The sequence below is a fragment of the Hemicordylus capensis genome, chromosome 4, assembly GCF_027244095.1.
Source record: "Hemicordylus capensis ecotype Gifberg chromosome 4, rHemCap1.1.pri, whole genome shotgun sequence".
NCBI lineage: Eukaryota > Metazoa > Chordata > Lepidosauria > Squamata > Cordylidae > Hemicordylus > Hemicordylus capensis.
The window spans coordinates 142,049,742-142,069,407 of NC_069660.1; the positions used below are offsets into that span (position 1 = coordinate 142,049,742).

The window sequence follows — 19,666 nt, forward strand, 5'->3', positions numbered from 1 at the left end:
CTTGAAGAATATATCAAGGACAGTGAAGAAGATGCACTTCAAATGGTCAATAATGAGAAAGTATTCAACACCAATGAAACAAAGCAGGCCTACAAGAAAGAACAAGCCAAGAACCGAGCAGAAAACTGGAAAAATATGCCACTGCATGGTCAATATTTGCACAATAGAAGAGGAAAATCAGACATCACCAAGACCTGGCAATGGCTTAAGAATGGCAACTTGAAGAAAGAAACAGAGGGTTTAATACTGGCTGCACAAGAACAGGTGCTAAGATCAAATGCAATAAGAGCAAAAGTTGAAAAATCAACCACAAACAGCAAGTGCCGCCTTTGTAAAGAAGCAGATGAAACCGTGCAGTGGCGTATCGGTGGGAAGCGACGCCCAGGGCAAGCGCCCTAAAATGGCGCCCACCGACACCCCCCGCTCCCCACATACCTGGGCCAGCGGCGGCGCCCCCCAGGGAGCAGATCACCGGGGGTGGCGGCGATTCGGCGGCGGGCGGGCCGCGGCGGCGATGTGGCGGGCCGCGGCGGCGATGTGGCGGGCCGCGGCGGCGGCGATGTGGCGGGCCGCGGCGGCGGCGATGTGGCGGGCCGCGGCGGCGGCGATGTGGCGGGCCGCGGCGGCGGCGATGTGGCGGGCCGCGGCGGCGGCGATGTGGCGGGCCAACGCAACGCCACACTCACCAACGCAACGCCACACTCGGCGGGTGACCCGCCACCGCTGTGGCCTGCCACATCGCCGCGGCCGCGGCCTTCCACATTGCCGCTGCACGCACGCCGCCACACTTGGCGGGTGATCCAGGGGGGTGCGGGCGGGAAGCCACTTTTTGCCACCCCCCACGTGACCCGCCGGGGTGGCGCCGGGGGCATGTGCCCCCCCTGCCCCCCTATCATTACGCCTCTGAAACCGTGGACCACCTAATCAGCTGTTGTAAAAAGATCGCACAGGCTGACTACAAACAAAGGCATGACAAAGTAGCAGGGATGATACACTGGAACATCTGCAAAAAATACAAGCTACCTGTAGCCGAACATTGGTGGGACCATAAAATTGAAAAAGTTGAAGAAAATGAAGATGTAAAAATATTATGGGACTTCCGACTACAAACAGACAAACATCTGCCACACAATACACCAGATATAACTGTAGTTGAGAAGAAAGAAAAACAAGTTAAAATAATCCACATAGCAATACCAGGGGATAGCAGAATAGAAGAAAAAGAAATAGAAAAAATCACCAAATACAAAGATCTACAAATTGAAATTGAAAGGCTGTGGCAGAAAAAGACCAAAATAATCCCAGAGGTAATTGGCGCCCTGGGTGCAGTTCCAAAAGACCTTGAAGAGCACCTCAACACCATAGGGGCCACAGAAATCACCATCAGCCAATTACAAAAAGCAGCTTTACTGGGAACAGCCTATATTCTGCGACGATATCTTAAAAAATTGACAATAAAATTCTGGCATCCCAGGTCCTTCCTAGAAGCCATTTGCAGCCCAGCCGGCGAAGCGGACGGGGACGGCAGGGGAGTTCTCCTGCCGACCCCATGCAATGGGAAGGGAAGGGGCGGCAGGGGTCTTGGAGTCTCAAAGGGGGCGGCCGCTAGCCAAGCGGGGGCATTTAAGAGGGCGGCAGGGACTGGGAGATACCCTGCCGCCTGATGCAGAATTCAAAAGGAGGGAGCCGCGCCGAGAGGGGGAATGAAGCGGGTGGCAGGGAGGTATGCCGCCCGCTTGCTCAATAAAATACGGCACCGTTCTTGAATTTACTAGAGGAGTCCTATTTATTCCAGCCTCAATTAAGTTATTTGAGACTAAGTCTTTGACCTAGATTCTGTTTGGCGTTAAATTAGGTCTGCCCCATAATATTGTTATTTTAGAGAGAATAAAGTCAAAATTTCTGAGGGCTATCTTTCAGATCCCATGCTGTGTTGCTAATGTGCAGAAAATGTGGCAGGTGTGTGTGTGTAAGAGCACCCTCCCTGCTCCTTAAAGGTAAACCCATAGCCTCCAAACCAGCTGTCTGAGATTCCATGAACATCCCTGCTTTCTAGTTTCAGTTATATTCTCTACTTAGCAAGCAGTAAAGAAGCATGTTTTTCTGCAATAAGTGTATAAAAGTTTGTTTCTTCTAAAATCATTATAATTGTGAATAGCCAGAGCAGAGCTAGATGTTTAAAAGGCACTGGTGTATCTATTTTATTTATTTATTTGATTTCTATACCTCCCTTCCAAAAATGGCTCAGAGCGGTTTACACAGATAAATAATAAATAAATAAGATTGATCCTTGTCCCCGAAGGGCTCACAATCTAAAAAGAAACATAAGATAGACACCAGCAACAGTTACTGGAGGTACTGTGCTGGGGTGGCCCGTGTTTGTGGAACCCTGTTGGGACACTGGTGGGTCTGCCCCTGTTAAAAGGTGTAATAAAGATGTACTGTAAAGTGAACTGGAAAATATCTTTCCTAAATTACCAATTACTATATTAAAGTAATCCTGGAGCACTTAATGATGGCAAAGGCGGGGGGGGGGGGGGTGGACAGAGCCCTAGAGGAATAAGCATGTTGTCCTGCACACTACAGTTAGCTAGCTGGCTGGCCAGCCAGCCACCTAGGCTGTACTTGGGCCAGGGCTTCAAGCACCTCAGAGTTGCACCACTTGCTCTATTATTTATGCTTCTCCCCTGAATGTGTGCATAGCAACATGAGGCCTTTTCAGAGTTCCTGGGCAGTAGAATCTACCCTACCAGTTAAAAAATAATAATAATCAAAAATATTGCCACAATACATTTCCAATTGCTGAGTTAGTTCTGGCAACCAATGGTTAGTAACGGCAACCAGTTAAAATGTTTTCCTTGGTTGTCTGACAGAAAGGACAATCTAAAGAGAAGTAAGGGAACAAGACTAGGAGGGGGTGTTAAAAACCTTGGTCATATCTTATTTTCTCACTGTCCTTCTAGAAATCATTAAGAGTCGTTGTATGGACTCAGGGGCGTAACTACCATTAGGCAGGGGGAGGCAGTCGTCTCGGGGCCCCACTGCCTTGAGCGCCCCCCCAGAGACACCTCACATGACTCCCCATTGCCCCCTGCCCAGCCCCAAGACCCTTCAGCCACTTGCCCTGTTCGCCCTCTCTCCTGCTGGTTGTCCTGGTCGGCAATCAAAGCAGCAGGCAAGCTGCTTTTCTCCCCGCCTCTCAGCTGATCGGTGGGTGGGCGGGGCTTCCAGGGAGGCCTCCGTGTAGGCCTCAGTAAAGCCTGAACTCGAGTAGGCTGGCAAGCCCCAGGAAGAAGGCTTGCAGTCAGAGTGGCCACTACAGTTCTCTGCAGCAGACCCTCCTCCCAGGCCAGACAGCTCAGCCTTTGCCAGGTAGAATGTGAATTCCTTTTTGTGGTTACACCCCACCCCCACCCCTATATAGGGAACTGCTTGCCATAGGGCTTTGATTGCGGGGGGGGGGAGACTGAGAAGTCTCTGAATATTTAATTTAAAACTGATTGGAAAATTTGCTGGCTTAAAAAAAAACCTCTAAAAAGTCCTATAAGTGGCTTGTTTCATAGCAGGAAATTACAAAAACTTCTGGAACAAATTTATTTATGTATTAATTAATTAATTAATTAATTCATAAATACACTTATGTTCAAGTTGTTTTGCAACCCAGGTCTGATTGAGAACTGAGACGTGAGTGAGAACAGTGACGCATGTGTTGTGCTTTTATATTTTTTACCCTTAGGGTAAATCTGGTCAACATGTGAATGCAGCACCTCCATTCCAGAGGAGCTGTGTGTTAAAGGGCTTTAAAAGCCTTCTCTGAAAAACCTCCTGGAATCAAACTTTACTGAATTTGTTCAGAATTCTGAGAAAACAGACATAGACTCACCCTGCATGGTTGAAAGTCTCCTTTGCTAATCTGCAGCAAGGGGCCCATTTTAATAATTAGTGTTTCTAGTGTGTTCTAGGCATTAAAAGTAGCACAAATATATAGTATTCAATGTATATCACTATATATTGTGAAGTGTGTGTGTGTGTATTCAGTGAAATGTATTTCTTGGCAGCATACTTATTTTGAAATATCAGACTTAAATCCTTGGAAGCCTGGGGTGTGGAGGCCCTGGACTTTGGGGGGTAGGGCATTTTAAAATCTCTTCTCAGGGCCCACTCCAACCTTGCTACACCCCTGAGCGCATTCGGCTCCACTCTTAGAGCTCTTCTTCGAAAACGGAGCACAATGCAGAGAGCTTCACCATTGAAAAGGGAGCTGCATCTGCTGTCCACAGAGCCACCACCGGGTATTACTTGCTGGCAGACTGGAAGTCGCTTAGATGAACTTCAAGCTCAAATCCTTGGTTTTGCAAATACACCATATGAAAAAGGAATTTTTGACTTGGAAATAGTTGTGCCTGAAAGGTATCCATTTGAGCCTCCAAAGATGCGCTTCCTGACTCCTTTTAAAAAAGGTTTTACTCCCATATAATTCTTCTCTTCTCATTTGCTCAATTTTGTACATCTGGTTTTTGTATGTTTTGAATGAGGACAGAAATGTGAGAATAAAAGTCCCCTGCTAACTGGGCAAAGAGGCCCCTTTTTCTCTTTGTAAACCGCGCTGAGCCATTTTTGGAAGGGCGGTATAGAAATCAAATTTATTATTATTATTATTAAAATTTCTCAGCGGGGGGGCCCATTTAAGAATCTTGTCTCAGGGCCCACTCCAACCTAGTTACGCCCCTGTATAGACTACTTTGTTATTCAGGTGGAATCTGAAACTGATTTAGCTAGTTCAGCATAAGATCCATATTTCTTATGAAACAAAAATGTAGTAGGGATTTAATTCCTGGTGTTCATAATGAATTTTCTGTTAACCCAACCTTTACATAGCCTATTATGTACGTTAATGCTCTCTCTGCATGAAGGAAGAGTGAGGGGAAAGGTCAACTGGGCAAAGACATACCTTTCAAAGAGGTGATTCTCTTTAACTTTAGCAGGGGGCGAGCAATGGCTGTTGCTGGTGTTTCCTTTGTGTTTCTATTTAGATTGTGAGATCTTTGGGGAGGGAAAACTGCCTTATTATTAATTATTATGATGATAATCAATTTTCTATATAAATCACTTTGAGGACCTTTCTATTGGCAAGTGGTATATCAATAATGATGCATATAAAGATGCTTCCTTTCCCTTCCCCCTCACATCCTCCTCTCACAGTGAGGGGAAAAAAATTCAACTGGCACTGTGCACCAGCAGAAAGAAAGAAGGAAGGAAGGAAGGAAGGAAGAGTAAACTAGGCTTGAGCCTGAAATGTTTCAGAGGCCATTATGAAGGCCTCTGAAACGTTTCGGCTCTGGGGCCATTTCGGCATTTCAGTGCTGGTGTGGGGAGGGTCCTTTAAGGGCAGGGGAGGGTGCATTTAACTCTTCTGCCACTTTCTCCCCACTGGTGCTCCGTTTATACCAAAATCCATGGTGTGCCAGCATACCTCCCTGCCGCCCCTTCCCCCTTTCATCGCCAAAAATCGCTGAAAGTATCGGCTGCAAGTGCACCCATTACATGCATGCGTGCATGTGCCTGTGTGCTGTGCACATGTGTGCACGCAACAGGCACACACGCAGCCGGTACTTCTGCCAACTTTTGGCGATGAAAGAGGGAAGGGGCGGCAGGGAGGTACACTGCCGCCCCATGGATTTTAGTATAAACGGAGTGCCAGCGGGAAAAAGCAGCGGGAGGGGTAAGTGAACCTTCCCCTGCCCTTAAGGAGCCACCCCTGCTGCCGCTGAAATGTGGCTGAGCCATTTTGGGCTCAAGCCTAGAGTAAACCCCACCTAGAAATGTGGCTGTTCCACCTAAGAAAGGAGGCTGGCTATAGAACTGGTCTAGAAAGAAAAGCAGCTTTGAAAAGGGAACTATAGAGAACTATAGAGAAGCGCATGGTTGGGAAAGTGTCATGCAACCCCCACTTCTCAATTATGAACTATTTCTTCTAAAGCAGCTTTTCCTTCTCTGTCTTTTTATTTAAGAGGTGTTTGGGATCTCCCTAGACACATTTATGTACAACATGTTGAGGCTGTTCTCACGAGCAGCCAAGCCCAAGTGAGTGCAGCCCAGCCTGGACTAGGCTGCTTGCGTGCAGCATCAGGATCCAGCCAAATCCCAGCGCTGTCCGCCCACCAAACCTGACTTTTAATCTCTGGAGGCTTAGCTGAGGTTAAGAGAACAGCAGGTTATATGCTTAATCTGTTTATATGCAGATATATATGCTTAACTTTGTCAGGCAATCGTCTGGGCCAGGGATTCTCAACGTTGGGTCCCCAGATGTTATTGTACTTCAGCTCCCATAATCCCCAGTGGCCTTTGGTTGGGGATTATGGGAGCTGAAGTCCAGTAACATCTGGGGACCCAATGTTGAGAATCCCTGGTCTGGACAATCACCGCCGGGTTAAAAGGCTTCTGCATGGCCCGCCACCATTTCTGGCAGCGAGCTGGGGGGAAGGAGCAGCCATGTTTAGTCGTGCCACAGATGCCCTAATGCAAGCAGCCACCATGCTCGTGGCACTGTGCACTCTGGGATGTGGGGGGGGGGAAGTCTTCCCATTCCCAGCGACAGCCTTCACCGCACTACTGTTTATGTGGAAGCACAATGTAGCGAGAGCACAGATAGTCACCGCTTGTCTGTGGGGAAAGGCAGGAGAGCTCTTTCCTTCCTTTCAGGCCACCCGCCCTCCCAGCTGAGGTTGTGTGAAATACCTCGTAGACTGCCTCTTAAGCCAAGACTCCCTTTAGCTGGATCAGAGCCTATATGGAAATCCTGGTGAGTAACTATGCATGGATTAAAGTGCTCCCCCTCCCTGCAACTAGTATGTAGGTCTTGCTCAATCCTGAGTTAAACTGAGTTAAACTATTCTAGGTAGAGAAGAATGGTCTTCCTTAGACAACACTGGCAAGCATCCTGACTACATTTACTCAAAGAAGTCCCATTTGAATTAAAAGGGCAGGCTAGGCATGCGTGCTCTTCAGTTTCCCTCTTAATGCAATGAACTGCCCAGATTATAAATTTCTATCTCAAAGCCACAATGAAAAGAAAAATGCAATGCACGGAAATGCAGGAGTGTTTCCGTTACCCCTAATTAAGCAACACTCCCTCCAGCAACAGATACATTAAACATCCAATCCAAAGTGTCTTACCCCCAACTTAGAGCCATGTTTTGAGAGCTGTCAGTTGCTCATATCACATCCCTGATCCTTTTGTTTTGAGACACACAATTTTCTTGCATCTTCTTTTATGACATTTCACTGTGATAAATTATTATACAATGTCACATTTCCAATCGTTTTTCATGTTACATTGATTGCTTTGTGACATGGTTAGTCATTATTTTACCCAAGAGCGTTATTCCACTGCCATTCCAATAAAATGTGCAGAAGCCAGTTCAGTGCCAGCATTTTGGGAAGAAGTCAGCAAAGGGTTGGCAGCATACAACTAGAAAAACATTTAAAGCCAATATTCAGCCAATTATTGAAGTAAGAGCTGGAGGTTTAAAGAAGAGAACTGTGCAGAGTCAGGGCTGTAATGATAATTAATCTTTGGAACAAATGCAAAAATTGTGTTTCCTGCATCTCATTTAGCTATGTGCCACCTCCACCTTAAAAACTGCATTGCACATTTATGCATGCGAGTGTCCATTCAGCTATCAAAACAGCAGCTATACATAAACAAATATGGTGGGATCCATAGAGGGCAACATCTTAATTTATTTTAAGATCCAAAGCATCTACTAAGTGTGTAAATGCAATATAATCCCCAAGACAGTAGCGGCATAGGTGTCAGAAGTTGCAGAAGGTATCAAGCAGAATAGGAATCATGTACAGAAGTAACAGAGGACTAGGGATGTGCAAGTTGGCTCACATCAAGCCAGGCTCAACATCGAGCTGGCCTGGTTCAGGCAGTCCAAGATCGAACTGGACCAATGCACAAAGGGGAGGTGCTTGTCCACATTTGAACCGGACCAATACCTGGTTCACAGAACTGTCTTGTGGGCCAGCTCAGGGGGTATACTTGTAAAGGGGAATCTGGCTAGGCTTCTCCTTTACAAGTACAGGGGATTCCCTATGCTAAAAATACCTTCTTTTAACTTTAAAGCAGTGGGGGTGTGTGAAATGCTTCCTTTTAAAGAAGCTTGCTTCCTTTAAAATGAAGCCCCGCTGGCATCGGGGCAGCAGGGGCAGCCACTGTGGTGGTGAAGACTTGGGAGGCAGCAGCAGGGGCTCCTTCATCCACCCTGCCGGCCTCCCAAGTGAGAGTCTGGGTCAGCTGCTGTGGTGGCAGAGAGTTGGGAGGCAACGGCATGGGTTACTCCATCTGCCCCACTGGCCTCCTAAATAATTGTCCAGGCTGGCTCCAGCCTGGCCGTGTGTGCAGAGGCCCAAGCTTGGCCACAGCTGGCCTGGACTGTCATTTGAGGGGCTGGTGGGGCAGATGGAGGAGCCTCCATCTCCAAAGTCTCCACTGCCCTGCTGCCGTTGGGGCTTAGGAAGCTTTTAAAAGGTATTGAAAGGAAGCATCCCCCCGCTTTAAAGTGAAAAGAAAGCCTTTTTAGCGTCAATAATCCCCTGGACTTGTAAAGGGGAATCCCAGCTGGATCCCCCTTTACAAGTATACTGCCCTCCCCAGAGCTGGTCTGCAAGCCAGCTTGGTGGGCCCGCAGGCCAGACCAGAACCAGCCAGGCTCAATCGAGCCCAAGCCTGAGACATCCAGGGCGGCTTGAATTCAGCCCAGATTCAAACAGAGCCAGCTAACATCTGGCTCACACATACCTACAAAGGACATTTGTCCACAAAGTAAGGTCTACCATCTTTGTGATGGATATCTCTGCACCCAAATACAGATAGCTATGCTTGTAAAGTCACAACTTGTCAAGTCATTTTGATGTAAACTGCCCTAGCCATTTTTGGAAGGGCAGTATATCAATCAATCAATCAATCAATCAATCAATCAAATACATACATAAATAACAGAGATCAAGCCTGTCTCAGGATCTGCAATGCAGTGATACAGGATGCAATATTCCCTTCTCCAACACCCTGGTCATCTCACCCATCTTTCTTTTACAGCCATATTGTCATCCAAAGCAGGAAGTGCTGGGTGGACAGAAGGAATAAAAGAGTGAGCTGCAGTGGGCATACCTTTCCCCCCTATTGCAAACTGTTAAAGAGACGTGCTTATAAATATTAGAGACTAGGAATGTCTTGAGAATTTTTGCTAGTATTGTGGAAACTCTTTTGACTCCTCTCAACATTCTTCACATGGTCTGCCCAATTAAGAACCAGCAAAATTGCTTCAGGTGGAATTTCAGTCAGAGACTTCATAGTGACTCAATTAAAAAGAAAGAAAAGAAAGAAAGAACTGTCAGAAATTGTTCCCCATGAGAAAGAACTGAGGTAATGGTTCAAGATAACTCATCCTTTATGGATGATGATCTGAATGTCTTATACTCAGAAACGAAGAACAGGGTGGACTTTCATAATAAGCATGGAGAGACAAGGAAGAGCCAATCAGTCAAAATTACCATATTGAACAGTCATATTAAGAAGAACAAAAACATGTAGGTTTGGGGGTTGTGTTTTTGGGTGGGTGGGTGGGCTAATAATAGATGTCTTACAGTGATGTTAGGGCAGGTGTGCTCTTGGCACATCCCCATGTTGTGACTGGCATCCATTTGAACCAGTCCATAATTACAATATTATATTGGTAATTAAAAGATTCAGAATGAATGTATAAGACCTATAGAAGTGTCAGAGTACATCGCACTGTGCTGGTGCAGTTCTATGTGCCAAAGACTGAGAGCAATAACCTAGAGATTTCAGAAGGAATAAATTCAATAAGAATCACTGTAGGCAGAAATAGCAGGCCAAAATTACAACTGGAGACAGACTATCACCCTCTTCCCCAAACCAGGTGTGTAGGGAGCTTACCTGAGGCCAGAGGATGAAGTCCTGACAGCTCTCCTACCCCTACCCCTTTTTATTTTTAACCATGCACACTTCATGCACATCCCAAGCCACACCCCCTCCATCAGATGTCAGATTTAGGAGGCATGGCAAATGCCGGGGTCGAGGCCATTCAGCCCCTGCAGAGTCTCCCCAGTCAACAGTTCGTTGATTTGCTGACTGGGAGCTCCTTTCCCTGCCTCTGTGCTCCTGAGAGCTCCTTTCCCTGCCTCCTGCTGCCCATTCAGACCCTCTCCAATCCTCCTCAGTCAGCACTGCATTGAAATGCTGACTGACTGGGCTTCCCCCCCCCCCGCCCCCGCCCCAGTCCAGCCAGAGTTTCAATGAAACACTGGCTGGGGAAGGTAGGGCACACCTCATGCTCCCAGCCAGCAGGTGCTTCATTCACCATCTGGGTGTGGGAGGGGGCAAGGGTGTGCCCTGCCCAAGGGCAAGGCAATGCCTCGTTGGTCTCCCCAGACCCTGGTTGCTGAGGGATAGTCATCCCCCCTTGTTCCATTGTCCCCATGCCCCTGCCCTAAGCTCAAATAGTGATCCTAAGATGGAGAAGGAAATCAGGGAGGCAGCCAAATGAAAAAAATATTGTAATAATGGGAGACTTCAGATATCTCTACATTGACAAGGTAAATGTACATTCAGATTATGACAAGACAAAATTGTAGGATATGATAAATGATTGCACCTTAGAACAGTTAGTTACGGAGCTGACAATAGGGGAAGTGACCCATGATTTAATACTGAGCAATGGTACAAGGGTCGCAGAAATGCCTGGAAAGAGTGACCATAATACTTTCATGTTTAAGAAAAAAAGAATTAAGGGAGCAATTTGATAAAGTGTGGATTCTATGAAAATCAGATTTTCAATGAGACACCATGAATCCACTCTAATATGCTATCATAGAATCCACACTCAATACCTCAGAAACAACAGAACCCTGTACCCCATGGGTTAGAAACCCATGGGGGTGGTTGGTACCCTATGTGCACTATACCACCACTCGCTCTGGGCCACCCCGGCACCCCCCAAGTGCACTTATGGGGCTGCTGACACCTCAATGCTTCTCTATGGGGAAAAACCTTAAAGACGCGTAAACTTCAACAATTAACCAAAAATCAGCCCTCTGCCCAAATCCTTTGAAAAAATTCAGATAGCTTCCCTGCTCATAACCAGCACTACCACCAACCCCACACCGCTCTAGGCCACCCCTTTCCCCCCAATGTGAAGCGATACACCCTTCATTATATCTAATGGGGGGAAACCTTAAAGACACGTAAACTTCAACAATTAACCAAAAATCACCCCTTTGCCCAATTCCTTTCAAATAATTCAGGTAGCTTCCTTGCCCACCCTAGGAACTACCAGCCACCACACTGCACTCTACGACACCCCTTTCCCCCCGACGTGAAGCTATACATTTGCTGCAATCCTCATTATTCTCTATGAGGAATTCAAAAATACTTTAAAAATTCACCAATAATCAGAGGAGTGTCCAATTGCCTTGGGACTTTTTGGGTGGTAGGCACCCCTGCCTGTCTACCACCCACTCCACTTTTGTGCCCCTAGGTGCTCCACAATAGGGGATATGGACTGGTTCAGGTCCCATTATACTCAATGAGAAAAATAATTACAAATATTTCAAATATTCATAAAAAATCATAGGGGTGTCTGATTGCTTCAGGGTTTGCATGGTTGTTGGCACCCATGGGTGCTCCACAATAAGGAATAATGGCCTGGTTCGAGTCCCATTATATCCTATGAGAAAAAATAAAAATATTTTTCAAAAATTCATAAAAAATCGTACGAGTGTCCGATTGCTTTGGGGTTTGGGTGACAGGTACCTCTGGGTGCCAGCTACCATCCTAGCTACTTTTTGAGATCCAAACCAGTTCAGTTCGGATCCAAACCAAACCAGGGGGTGGTTCGGACAAAACCAAAACCGAAACACCCCCTCCCGGTTCGGACCCGGTTCAGACCCGAACCGAACCGGGAGAACCGGTTTTATGCACATCCCTACCAGGAACATGGTAGGACTTTCACATAAGAAGAGTGTACAAGGACGAGGAAGATCACAGAGTGGATACATGAATAGTTTGGGTCAATATGCAAAGGGAAGTTCTGTGTCAAGCCTTTCATATTCTTAGAGAGTCACCAAGCACTTATGTACAAGCACTGCAATAGATATCATCTACTTGGGCTTGCAAAAAGCTTTGTCAAATATCATTCATTAAACTCACCTAAGTAAACTTAGCAGCCATTGGATAAGAAGAGGGGCCCTCTATCATATAGACCAACTTAGACTGGTTAAAGAAGAGGAAACAGAGAGTCAAAAGTTTTCACAGTGAAGGGAAACAAGCAATATAGTCTCCCCAGAAATTGTACTGGGACCAGTGGGTCAGACCAAGCCCAGGAAATTCATTCCCATCCCTACTCATCCCCCTCCCTGCCAATTCCTTCCTCAAACTTACTCTTGCATTGAGATTGGGTAGTGTACTCCTGGGCCTGTGCTAAGGATGTCCTTCTATTTATTATATTTTGTACATTTTTATACTGCCCCAAATACAGATCTCTGGGCAATTTACAAATGTAAAAACACAAACAGTAATTAAAAAATAAAATCAATTAAAACAGTTTAAAAATAACTGTCTGTAGAACCTTAAAACATAAAACTCATGAACTAAAAGCCTGATTGACCAGGTATATCTTCAGGTGTTTCTTAAAGCTACCAGAGATAGGGAGGCTCTAGTTTTGCTTGGGAGCATGTTCCAAAGTCCTGAGGCAAAGGCCCAGTTTGGGTCACCACCAAATGAGCTGGTGGTGGCAAAATCACAATCAGACCTCCTCAATGATCTTAGGCAGCAGGGTTTATGAAGAGGAAAGTGCTCTCTTAAATGCCCTGGACACAAGTGTTCAGGGATTTATAGGTAATAACCAGCACTTTGCATTTTGTCCAGAAACGTATTGGCAACCAGTATAGTTCTTTTAGAATGCGAGTAATGTTGTGTCTATGAGTAACCCTGGAAAACAATCTGGCTGTTGAATTCTTCACCAACTGCTGTTTCCAGGCTATGTACAAAGACAGCACAACTTTTCACTTGGATGTATGGGGATTTGTATTGCAATGCCTCCTAATTTAGTGAGCTCAGCTCATGAGGCTAGGATTACCCAAACTAGGGAAATTTGTCCCTGAATTTCCACTGACATACCAGAATTCACTGACGTCACTATTCAGAACATTGTTCTGGGCATGTGACAATGATGACATTATTAGTAGGTATCACACCTCCTGCTACCACTGACACAGGCGTTAATGACAAGCTAAATAAAAGTTAAAAGGTTATTCTTCAATATATAAAACAAACTGCGTTTTCAAAATGAATTGGGACCTTTTGAATGAATGTCAAAATCAATGATGCAGGATCCAAAAGAGCCAAAATCAAAATCAAATCTAAGCCAAGACAATAGAGTTCCTAAATAAAAATGTTAATGTGGCACACCCATACCCATACCCATAATGTACTCAGCCATAATGAAGAGGGAAGGAAGAAATAATGTTCCATTTGCTTAAAAGATTAAGAAAGGAAATGGTGTGGTTACCATAAATATAATAAAGTATGAAATATTCCATCTTTCATCATCTTATCAAGAGCAATTAGTTGAGTGTATTGAAGAAATTCAGTCTAATAAGGCTCTCTAATGTACAGGTTATAGATGCTTTGGTAAGAAGTAATTCAAGGTGCTTGCCAAGAAGCAGCTCATACTAACAACACAGGCACTGGCGAAAACCAAGTAAATTAATATATAATAGCTGGGCTGGGTGCAGAGTTTCTGTGCCTCTGGCCAGCCCACCCACCGCTGCTTTTTCCTCTCCCCTATTGCACACCCAGCTTTCTGGCCTGCCAGCCGGCTGCTTCACAACAGCCCCCCCCCACTTTCTGTTGGGCCAGCTGCCCAGCCCACTTCCTCTCCCCCCACCCACTTTTCGCCCCCACACTGTGGTTTCTGGCTGGTGGGCCAGCCAGCCGGAAAGCCGGCCTGCCACCTCCTCCTGCCTGCCCACCCACTCCCGATAGCGGCCGCCAACTCCTGCTGGCTGGGTCAGCCTGCAGCCTTCTCCTCCCGGTGGCTGGCCCGGCCCACCACCACCTCCTGCTCCTGTGGGTTGGGCCAGCCCACTGCCGCCTCTCCTCCCAGTGGCCGAGCCACCCGCCGCAGCTGCCTCATGTTCCCGCCATCCCCCCGTCCCCATTGCTAATCCTATCCAGCAGCTGCTTGCGAACTCTCGCGAGAGCTGCCACACATGGGATTAGCAACGGGTACACCTAGGAGAAATAAATACACAGATTTTTATTTTTTTTAATGTGGAAATGAATGAGGTTGCTCTGATGATCAGCCAAATCCAGGCTAAGAAAGCCAAGCCTGGAGGCTCAGCTGATTGTCAAGATCACTGGAAGCTGTGTGGCTCCTGGCAGCAAACTGGCCTCTGGAGCCTGCCTTTAATATGAGGTTGCAGGAACAAGTTCTCCCTTAGCCACATTTTTTTTCATCTGCCAGTTCCGGCTGCTTGCAGCTGGGGCTGGGAGACTGTAAGACTGCCGGCTGGTGTTGGGGGAATCCCCATAATTCACTGTGTACTTGCACAGTGCATTATGGGAGTTACGGGGCCTCCTGGCCACAAATCCTCCTTGCTGCCAGCAGCAGCTGGCAATCATCTGGGAGGGCAATCTTCTGTGTCCAGCAAAGCAACAGAGATCTTCTGTGGAGGAGGTAAGCTTTTTGAAGCGTCCTCCCCTAACCCTTCAAGCCCTTTCTCATGGATTGTGAGAAAGGGCTCAATGAGTAGTGGGGTTCCAAAACCAAAGTCCATTCCCTGCTAACTTAGCAAATTCCCTGCTAACTTGGCAAAGAGACACCTTTTAACGTGGTGATTCTCTTTATTCAGCAGGGGGAGAGTAACTGGCCCTATCCACCCCCAGCACAGTACCTCCAGTGACTGTTGCTGGTGTCTATCTTATGCTTCTTTTTAGATTGTGAGCCCTTTGGGGACAGGGGTCCATCTTATTTATTTATATTTCTCTGTGTAAACCGCCCTGAGCCATTTTTGGAAGGGCGGTATAGAAATCGAATGAATGAATGAATGAATTAATTAATTAATTTATACCCATTGATTGCACATTACATTTGTTCCTACACTCAAGGTTACCATTAAGTTTAAGCCCTCTTCAAACATTATCAGTGCGAACAGCACTCAAGCTTAGAGTGGGGAAGAAGTCCCACTGATCGACTGAAGTTACAGATCACATAATTGTCACAGAATTATGGTGCCTCCCGTTCAGACAAATGGTGCTGTAACCATGTGTGCCTCGCAAGAGAAAGTGACAGCAATTGGGCAGGACATCCTCCCCGCTTTCCCCACTGAAAGCGTGAGCCCTGCTCACCCTGATAATGTCTGAAGAGGGCTTTAGATTTCATTCATTCCAAAAATCATACCCTCGTGAATATATCTTTCCCGAGTTCCTTGCTGGATCCTTTGGCCACCTGGATCACTGCAAGCAAATAGGGTTGGAGCCAACATTTCTCCAAAGTGAAATTGGAAAGAAAATATCAGGATTCCTCCCAAGAAGAAACATTGCTGTGTTTTCTCAAATGGCTCCTCCACATCCCTGCTTGCAGGGTGATATTTATTTGTATACAGTTTAACAATTCAGCAATTCTATGAATACAAAGAAGTTGTTTAACACACATTTAGCAGGCTGCAAGTGTTAAGCATCTGTTTGCATGTTTCTTTTCCAGTCACTTTCACAGCAAACCTCCCACGGATATTGTGTTTTCTGAAACAATGTTTTCTGTGCCAGGTGCAATGGGGCTTGAGTAGGAGACCATTGATCCTACAACTATATATTGCATAGGAATATATTTATATAGCCAAGTGTCTCAAGACATACTGCCTTTTCCTCTACAGTTTTGTCTTTTAACACTTACAATCGCCAACAATGAAGCTCTGACACTTACCCACACAAACAGATCAAGTGAAAAATGATGTGCAGCCACTTCACATATTATGGATTAAAAGTGTGCTCAGTTAATGGCAACAAGTGCCTGTGTCCGGTAATTTGGTTCAATAATATATTGTTCTTGAGGGGGAAGAGAAACTAACCTAGAGATGTCCAAGACAGTGTGTGTGCTCAAACATCTGAATGGCCAACAACCCCTGTTACTCACAGGCAACTTGAGACCTCTGGAATGGCCAGACTGGGTATAAGTTTTAGAAGCCTCATCAACAGAGCAGAATTGCATCCAAATTATGAATTTGAGAAGTGTGGTTCAAAACAGTAGCTTGCCTGGAGGTAACCAAGCAAACATAATGACTGAACAAGATTTTAACACTTTCTCCAGGCAAATAGCAATACTCTACCCACTACCCCACACTGGATCTGTATTGCATAAGGACACAAACTTAATTCCATAAGAGAAGTTTCATCAGGGACTGTGGGCAAGTCTAATATTATAGCCCTAGTCTAGACAGAAGCAATTTCAAACAGCCTCCATACTGTGGCTGAAATCTTGAAAGTGGCTTTCACTATCAAATGATTTTCCATACCATTGCAGAAACCAATAGTAATGTCTAGGGGCGGGCATTTCCCTTGCTGTAGTAAAATACATGCTAAGCTGTTCTACACGTTCCAGACACTGCATGAAGCATTCACCCCACCGAGGCGGCTGTAAGAGGCTATAAACTGCACACTGGTACTTAGACCTCCCCATTATCTGCTACAAAATAAACTCTGGGGGCTAGTTCACAATATATGTGAATGGCCTCTACAAAATCCCTCACATACTGCCCCTGGGTACAGGGATCAACATGTATTGTGTAAATGGGTGCTTCTTTGAATACTCCCATTGCATGGTACAGCATGCTATTTCTCTTTTTAAAAAACGCTCTGGGATCCCATTCCAAATATATCATGTCACACCTCTGCTGAGCCAATAGCCAAACAAGCAAGCCCTGTGCCTTCCTCTCCTGCTCCAGAACTTTCAGGGCAAGTATGGATTTGTGTGTTCAGCTGTGCTTGGCCGAGGTGCTGCGGCAGGCAATCACAACTGTGGCTTAGCAACCATGACCAATTAATTATTGTGGAACCCTATCATACTTTAGGTTGGCCTGTTCACCTAGAGGTGGGGTGCCCCGTAAAAAAGATAGTGACAACATTGTCTCAAGATCCAAGGACCCACTGAATCCAGAGCTTCCTCATTCCTCCCTACTGTATTTATCCAGCTATCAGCAGATATGGGTCCAAGATATGACGAGAGAGTCATGACACAGTAGGGGAATTCCATATCTGCCACCCTGAGCTCCTTGAAGGTAAGGGTGGAATACTTAATGCAATCAAGAAAACATTGTCTAAAGATCAGTGGTCACAATCCAGTACAAAATAGAGAGTATGCTTATTGAAGCAAACAGGCTCAAATGCACAGCACAATATTCCATCCTTGCACTGAGGCCGATACATATTGCTGTCCATCACAATGCTGTGCCGGATAAAGAATACATGGAAAAGGACTTTATAGTATGAGTCATACAATTCAATAGTTGTGGAGTATTCTTATCATGATAAAGCTTGGCATCATTTCAGAGAATTTGCACTAGCTCCCCGTATAGCCATGTTCAATTTTTGTCCTTCCTTTAATGTTAACATTTAGCATGAAGACAGCTATGTCTATTAAAAACCATCCCGTTAATTTATTATTCCCTTTTATCTGCTCCTCACCTAATATATTTGCGCCAGAGGATTAATAAAATCAGACTCCGGCTTCAGAGAGTGACAAAGCATGAGTCAGTTACGATGACTTATATTTCAAGGGAAGAGCAAGAACACCACTTTAGATAAATATGCCAATCAAGGTAAAAGTCATCTCCTAATGGGGTGGGTGAATGGAAGCGATAACAGCATTATCACCTTGCATTTCACAGCACCTCAGTGCCAAAATCGCCAACAAAGGGGCCATGATACTGGTCAGGTACATTGATTGTGTATTCTCACTGGGGACAGCCTGATCCCAGGTTTTTTTTCCCTCCATGGAAGGGGGTGGGTTATTAATACTTCTTTGTGCATGCAGCTCAGCCTCATAACCTGAACTTATTATAACTTCAGGTTATAACCTTGTCTTATCTAGAGCCAATTCTTTATCCTACCTCCTGTCTGTGGTTTCCATCTCTTCCACAAAGTCTCTTGCAATACAACAGGGCATGGCTCTGCAAGCATCTCCTAGATGAGTGGTATCCAAAAGAAAAAGGGAAGATTGTGCTGTCGAGTTGGTGTCGACTACTGGCGACCACAGAGCCATGTGGTTTTCTTGGTAGAATACAGGAGTGATTTACCATTGCCTTTCTCCAGTGCAGTATGATATGCTGCCTTTGCCATTGTCAATGAAGTGAGCATCCGCCTCCAGCATCTTCCTATATTGTTGCTGCCCAATATAGGTGACTACAAATATATATTTACTAGGCACAGTCTGGGAAGCACACCGGCGGGGATTTGAACTAACAGCCTCGTGCTCCTTAGGCAAGCTGATTCCCTGCTGCACTACCGCAGCTGATATCCAACTGCTCTTGAAAACCCTGTTTTCCATAGAAGGTTCAGGAGGTCCTTAATGAGAAGCTTCACAACAATGGACAAGCTTCCCCAAAAGACAGCTTGACCACCATTAGTAACCAGTGTGCAGACACAGAGTACTGGATATGTTCTTAGCCGTACAGCTACCTCACTTTATATTGGACAGTTGCAAGGCCCTGCATGAACCAAGTATATACTCTAGAATGCAGTAGGGATGTGCACGGAACAGGTGCCCTTCAAGCTGGTGGGGGATAGCTTTAAGGATGGGGGAGGGTGCCCTCCCCCCCTGCGCTTCCCCCTCCAGCGCTCTGTGTAAAAATAGTCCGGCGGGGCAGCAGAGTACCTCCTTGCTACCCTGTTGATTGCCTGACCAGAAGTGACTGGAAGTGACCGGTGCACATGTGCACGCCACGGGCGGGCATGTGCATGTCACATGCACACACGGCATTTGCCCCACCTGCCCACGATGTGCACACACACTGGTTACTTCTAGTCACTTCCGGTCAGGGATCAATGGGGTGTCAAGGAGGTATGCTGCCACCCCGCAAGACTATTTTTATACAGAGCGCCAGAGGGGGAAGCAGTATGTGTGAGTGTGTGTGTGTGGGGGGGGGGTAAATGCACCCTCCCCCATCCTTAAAGCTATCTCCCCCACCTTCAAACTGGCAGAACTGCTGGTCTATCGAACTGGTGCAGAGGTTCGTAATGTGACCCCAAATCCTCTGCAGCATTCCCAGGTTCCCTGGTGGATGAGAAATGGTTCCTCAGAAGATAGTTCACCAACTCCAGCTGAAGCCATCCCTGGGGATTTTTTTCCAGGAATCTGAGGTTCGGAGGGGTGTGTGTGTGTGTGATAACTTATACTCAAGCAAAAAAACAAAGAGGTGTCATCCTTTGATCCTAGCACCCTAGGTTTTTCATCATTGGTTAACTGCTTTTTGTGGCCATGAAAATGAGTAATGCTGTCCCAGTTATGAGCATAAAATGAGAGAGGGCACTTTGTATGCCATCCTGAGCTTCTTGAAGGAAGGACAGAATAGGTGCAACAACATA

At 46.0% G+C, this 19,666-nt stretch overlaps 1 long non-coding RNA gene across 1 annotated transcript in view; it reads left to right on the plus strand.

Moving 5' to 3' along the window:
- Positions 1 to 3,246: 3,246 nt before the first annotated feature.
- The window catches only part of LOC128324578 (uncharacterized), a 52,246-nt gene continuing 35,826 nt past the window's right edge, over positions 3,247 to 19,666 (plus strand). Inside the window, exon 1 of the long non-coding RNA XR_008306951.1 lies at positions 3,247 to 3,372. This is a non-coding gene — a long non-coding RNA (uncharacterized LOC128324578). The remainder of the gene's footprint in view (positions 3,373 to 19,666) is intronic.